The sequence below is a fragment of the Hemitrygon akajei genome, chromosome 14 (assembly GCF_048418815.1).
Source record: "Hemitrygon akajei chromosome 14, sHemAka1.3, whole genome shotgun sequence".
Taxonomy (NCBI): domain Eukaryota; kingdom Metazoa; phylum Chordata; class Chondrichthyes; order Myliobatiformes; family Dasyatidae; genus Hemitrygon; species Hemitrygon akajei.
The window spans coordinates 61,869,505-61,876,210 of record NC_133137.1 but is presented as its reverse complement, the minus strand read 5'-3'; the positions used below and the strand labels follow the sequence as shown (position 1 = coordinate 61,876,210).

Here is a 6,706-nt window from a genome sequence, read left to right as displayed (position 1 = left end):
GAATTCCACATGTGTGTGTTGCCTTTTTGTTACAGACATTGGCACCTAAAGGGTTACTGTAAAACTATGCTCTTCCAGTAAATTAAAACAGTCAGATTTGGCTCAGACAGCAAATGATGATCATCCAGTCTTTAGTACTAAATGCGCAGCGATTAACAATAAATCCCCAAAAGGAATGAAACTGCTATCAAAGTTCTGCTGAATTTCTTGGGAATTAAAAAAAAATTTGTTCAGAGTACATTGGCACACGTGTAACATGTATGGGACTTTTTTTTCAGCTCTTGCATGTGTTTTTAATAAGCTGTAAAAAAAATGCTGAGGTAAAAAATCATAGCTCTACTCAGCTTGGTTTGTCTGTTACGCTAAAAGAATATGTGTGGATCTTGAATCCACTGCTTCTTTTTAGCTTTTCAGTCAGCCAAGTGAAAGCTCAAATGGATGCATTTCCCCGGGATTAGCATTTCATATGATTATACATGACAGACTATTTACTTTCAGAGGCCCTGTTAAGGATAACCAAAAAAGGGCATGTTGCAGGACATTTTTGGCAGCGAGCAACAGTTTTCAGGAGTTTTTAGTCTTGTTTCTTGATGAGTGGCTTCCTGAGCATGCCTGGGGAATGACAGGCATTCCTGCATGGAGGTTGGACTCAAATCAGGTTTAAACCCTGTGATTGGCTCCTTTGCAGAACAAGTTACAGACAATGCATGCTAGTGGTTGTCAACTGTAAACATAGGGGGAGATATGTTCACTTGGCATTGACTTTGGGAGGGGCCTAGGCATGACTGGAGTTTTATTGAATAGAACTGTATTGGTGTTTTGACTGCCTGTACTTCCCTTGCCGCTGCATCGTAGCTTGTATTCTTTGAAAGCCAGCCAGTGTTCAAGCTACAGAGGTAAGGTATGTACTTCTGGTATTCTGTGTAGCAGTCATTGTTTCAAAGATTTACATTGAGCAGGATTAAGATTAAACTTTATTTCAGTTGAACTTTCAATTGAATAAGATTGAAGATTAGAGGCATAGCGGATTTGTGAAGGGACTGTGAAGGGTTTTGCATAGGAATAAGTGGAGTACTGACAAAATCTTTAAGGGGGAATCTTTGAAGGAGTTTCGGACTAATTTTCTTTAGGTTGTTTGTTTTGTGTCAAGCAATGAAGAGATTTTAACATATAAAACTCGGGTGGCAGTTTTCATTCAAGATTGCAATTTGTAAGTAAGTATGTTTAGGTTTTTTTTATCCACATAAAAATTATTACATCTTGCATTTTAATCTTAAACGGAGTACAGACAGGGGAACACGATTCAAACAGAGTCTAATCTGAAGGTAGATGCTTAGTGTGCATCTCAGTTTTGCTTTCTCATGAGTAGAGGCTGAATTTTTATTCTAATCAGCTTGACATGTTCAGGCAATTTAAACTGTGGTTGAAGTTGATATCTGATTTCAGACTCCGTATTGCTTAAACCTGTTCATCATCATTTGTGGAATGCTGCAGTGTTTTGTGTCCCATGAGCTGGCTCCTTAGAGTCCCTTGTTTTCTTTTCTTTACGCTGCATTTTCTTCACTGATTTTAATGCAATTAAACATTCCAGCATCTCATCTCTTTTCATATCCTGAGCCTCTTTTAAAAAAAAATTTTTGAAAGTATTTCTACAATTGCATTATCAGTACTGTATCTGAATGGTGCCTTCACAGACCAACTTGATGCTATGCTGATGAACTTCTACTGAGTTGGGAATGGTGCTATGGTGGCAAGGTTGGGATAGAGGGGGAGGGGAGGAGAGGGGTGGCAGTGAAAGGTGGAGCTGGTCGGGGGGGGGGGGGGGGAAGAGTCATGAATTACAGTGATTCCTGCACAATGAAGTGATAAGATTTGAGACATAGACTTGGGAGCTGTCTGCTTCAGTGAGCACCTCAGTTAACTTGCTTGGGAAAGCTGGCAGCATGCCAGTATTTTGAAAAGTAAAAAGGTTAGCTAAATATTTGCTGGCCTTCTGTGGAACCACATCTGATAAAGAACCCATGTTAGGGAAAAATGAAGGGAATGCACTCGATGCCTATAGGCCTTATAAGGAGCAAATTTAACTTGGTGACAGATGATGGGTTTGACCTATGGAATGCAAGAAAGCAATTGTAAAAAAAATTCTGTGGGATTTTTTTTCATTTGTTAGTAGCAGGAAAGAAAACCAAGTTATCTGCCCTCTGAATTCACTGTACTGCATCTCTGAACATCACAAGGTCTATGCTATTGTGTACATTGAATTGTGGGTAGCTTTGAATTGTACCTTGTGGCAAAATCTACGATATATCTGATCTGGTTGTTTATTCTGTTTCTGATAAATCTCATGTGACCAATTTGTTACTCCTTACTTTTGCTGTCCAATTGCATAGGCTTAGAAGCCTCATCATTTAATAAGTCAGACTCTGCGTGCATAAGCTTTATAAATCCCACATTCTTTAAAGAAACACGTGAAATGCCAGTCTTGCCTTGCTGAGGACACTACATAAATAGCTGAATTTTATTGTTTCTTTTTTGATCAGATCTTTCCTTGATTAGAGAGGTTGAAAGCATTCTTTGATTTAAGCCTTGAATTCTCCAGTAGTAGTTTTGAGCCTTCTTGACTAAGGCAGCTGAAAGTATTCGAATGAAGTCCAGAGACCACAAAATGGCCCAGCTTCATCAGAGCTGCCTGATAGTGATGTTAGTCAGGATTGCATAGACGTCTGGACTTTCCACTCAAGGGAGCTACTGCTGAAACCTTGCAAACGGTTGAGAATCTGAACTGACAAAATCTAATTATGTGTAAAGTCTGGATTGTAAAAGGGTAAAGGAAATAACTCGGGCTCTTTGACAGCTTCTCATTAAGGGTGAGCTTAAACCGCAGCTACACCACTGGTGTGAATTAGTTTTGCTGTGCATTAGTATGTAGAAAGTATAGTGCAAATAGAGCCTGAATCAGGGTCCTGGCTTAACGTGACTCTACATCAAAAGGGAGAATGGTTTCATGGAACTTTACTTCAGTGTAGAATCAGCACCTATCATAGAGTCAAAGGGCCATTCAGTCCATTCTTTCCAACTTGGCTCCATACCTTAGTAACTGCTATTATTTCTGTGGCCTTGCAATTTTTCCCTCAGCCTATTTTTAGCCACTTCCCTCTTAAAGACTACTGGAACCTGCCTCCACCACAACTGCCAGCTGTGCATTCCAGATTCCAACCACATGCTGGGTTTAAAAAAATTACCTCAGCACCATTAACTTTCTTCCACTTAATTTGTCCCTGTCACCTCTCCTGCCAATGGGAATAACCTCCTTCTATCCACTCCGATAGATTCTCCACACTTCGATCTCCCCTCAGCCACTTCTTGTCCAAAGAGAACAGTCCCAGTCTCTCTAATCCTTGTCACTCTATTTCATGATATTCACAAATCCTTATCTTTTTGAAGCAGAGCAGCTTTGCACAAATAGAGAATGTACCTTGGGTTCTACGCTCTATTTATTAATAGTATTAGACCAATGGTCATGGATACTTCATTCTCAAACTAGAGATAAAAGGCTTGAGCTCAGTTGGACAATATATCACCTTGCTTTGGTTTTGCCCAATAGTGGGGGAAGATGAGGAATGAATGGAGTCCTCACCTCCTTCACCTTTCTCTTGCTTGAGTGTTGGCATGTTGTGTGGTATTCAGTCATTGAAAAGAAGTGCTCTGTCTAGGTGGTTGATCTCGAGGTGGGCAATAGTTTGCCAAGAAACAGGAAGAAAAATTGTAACATCAGAATCCGTTCTTGGGAAAATCAACTGATGTTGAATATATCTTTGATAATAGAAATCCACATTATGTTCTTCATTGTTTTTATTTGAAAGTTAATTAAGTTAATGTGGGAATAGTATTTCATGGATTTAAGGAGATTGCAATTGTACCAGAAAATGCTGATGGACTTTCCCCATGGATTATTGATTCAAAGTTCAATGTAAATTTATTATCAAAGTACATGCATGCCACCGTACACAACGCTGAGATTCATTTTCTTGTGGGCATCCTCAATAAATCCAATAACCATAATAGAATCAATGAAAGACTAAACCATCTGGGGGTAAACCAGTGTGAAAAGACAAGAAACTGTGCAAATACAAGAAGAAATAATAATTATAAACAAATAAGCAATAAATATCAAGAGCATGAGGTGAAAAGACTTTGAAATTGAGTCCATAGATTTTGGAAACATTTCAGTGATGGGGAAAGTAAAGTTCCCCATACAATATAGGGAAGAGGTTACCAGAATGCCTGTGTAGTTAGTTTGAATGTGGCTGGGCTTGGTTACTGCACTACAGTCCTGGACAAGTTACAGTTAAACTACTGGGCTGGTTTTCCCATTCTCTGCCAATGACTTGAATCACTAATGCAATGATGTAATTACATACTCATAACTGATGTGGTAATATTATCTCAATGCCATAGACTGTGGAGGAAGCAAGAATTGTCACTGAGTTAGCAATTATTTAACTGGCCACAGTTAATTTAGTCACATCATCTCAACCTACTTGAAATTAATTCTGGATGCAGTTACACTTTACAGCTTTGAATTGAGCTGGGGTCCTTCCACTACAAAGTGAAAAGAAAGGGATGGAATTAAATTTCTATATCTGCAAAAATGCAGGGCAGAATGGAAATGGTGGTGTATGGGAGCTGGTTATTTTCATTGTCCCAATCAGGGATGGGTACGACAAAGTTCTCTGTGTAAGAAAAAGAAAGGGTTTTTATGGGATTTTTATCGTACAGGTGACTTAGGAAAAATCATATCTAATTAAGCTTTCTTTGTAACCAATCGATATTTCTTGGTTAGAGACTTTGAAAATATTTTAAATATTTTGTTTAAAAAATGTGATAAAACAGAAATGAAGTCATCAGAAAACAAAGGGCAGACCGCTCTCAAAAATTTATAGCCTCCTGCTCTGCTTTAAGAAAATCCGCCGTTCTAGAACAGTGGCAGTCCTATCTTTCAAAGCGTTTATGAGTCACATTCTTTTGTTGGCAATGTTTAGGGGGTTTGGCAAATAACATGTTGTTAATTTCTTCTGGAGAACAAATCAAGCAGACACTTACTGGATACGTTCAACATCCATGAGGAGGGATCAAGATGATTTTGGTTTGAGGCCTCCATTATAATGCCAAAACTACTGGCATTAAATACGTAGCCCAAAGGGGAACTTGGGTTTCTACCAGTGAAGAAATCAGTCAAGCCAATTGGATTTAAAGGGCATGAAGCATCATCCAAATGAAGGAAGGGTAGGGGCATCAGGACCTTGTAGAAGGAGCTGATGTGGTAAAGTGGAGGTCTGGTGAAATGGTAAGGGAAATACGATTACATGCTGCTGGAGGCATTTATCTGGGAAATTTGAAATTCCATCAATACTCTTGGAAATTCAACTATAATTAACTCTTGCACTCACTCTCGGGACAATTCCTGGACACAATACAATTTGCAACACTGTTGCTCAGCATCTTCTGTGTTAGCAAGTAAGCAATGAAGATCATCTTTGGAGTTAGAATGATTGGTTCAAATCCCACTTTGGATACAGTAGAGTGGTCCAGGGTTGAGGGCTTCAGCAAATAGGTAAAAGGGAGAAGCAGGGACTGCTTTCCTTGGAGGCAAGAAATTGAAATGAAAACTGGTAATTGTGACTTTGAAAACAGTTGACTTTGTCAGTGTATATAGATAACAGATATTCCCAGCAATAGATGGTCAAGAGTCAGTAGTCAACAAGAAGAATGCATGAGAAAGGTTTTCATGTTCAGTAGATAGTGGTTATGATATAGATACCACTGCCTGAAAGGAGGGTGGAACCAGAGCTTTCAAAATGGATTTGGACAAACACTTAAAAGGGAACAATTCTCAGGTTTACAGAGAGAGAGAGCTGGAGAAAAGGGACCAACTGCATTGCTCCGAAGAGAGCCAGGAATAGCTTGATAGGCATAATAAGACTCTTTCTGTGCCATAATAATTCTGTGGTTTGATACCGGAGCCTGTGTGATATCCATTGGAAAGTCTGCAACCCTCATAGATAAGTCTCTTCAGGCTTATCTGCAGAAGCCCTCCTTCAGTTAAAGGTACTCTGAGGATTAGAAAAAACAACTGAGGAAATGCCCTCTGCTACACTTCCCTAATCAAGGATCTTTCACGTCACATGCCGGTGATAATAAATCTGATTCTGATTTCAAATGGGCCTTAAGTCAAGACCTGCTCTGGGCAGAACATAATGAATGGATGGCCTTCTGAAAGGTTACAATGAACACATGCAACTACTCATCCTCGCTGAGCAAGAGGAGCCACTTCAGAGCACCGAGCATCTACTTTCTTAGTAAATACCAAGATAACAGTGTACCTTTAAATGGGCAATGAGTTGAATCCCTCTCTGCTGCTTATTTTCCACTGCTCTTCACGAATGGCCTGCTTTGTTCTAAGCTGAAAAGGTGTGTCCATGAATTAATTTAAAATAGTTTTTTTATAATGACTGATTTTTGCCAGTAGCTACCAGTGTTTCAAGTGTTCTCTATACTGACAAATGCACAGCTGCTATGGTCGATTCCTATAATTTACAAGCTGTGTTTATTAATTGGCCTTAATACTGTTGAAATGTATCACTTGAGGATTCTCCCGCATTCACTTGAATTCTCACACATTTTCCACCCTGAAGGAAGTGTTCAG

The 6,706-nt window shown here is 39.3% G+C and overlaps 1 protein-coding gene across 4 annotated transcripts in view; it reads left to right on the top strand.

The window, feature by feature from the left end:
• Nucleotides 1-748: 748 nt before the first annotated feature.
• Nucleotides 749-6,706, top strand: part of LOC140738627 (uncharacterized) — a 231,818-nt gene continuing 225,860 nt past the window's right edge. For 3 of the 4 annotated variants that reach the window (XM_073066214.1, XM_073066212.1, XM_073066208.1), the window contains exon 1: nt 749-901. The gene's annotated coding sequence lies outside the window, so the exon portion shown is untranslated. The remainder of the gene's footprint in view (nt 902-6,706) is intronic. The other variant, XM_073066209.1, reaches the window with a different exon arrangement.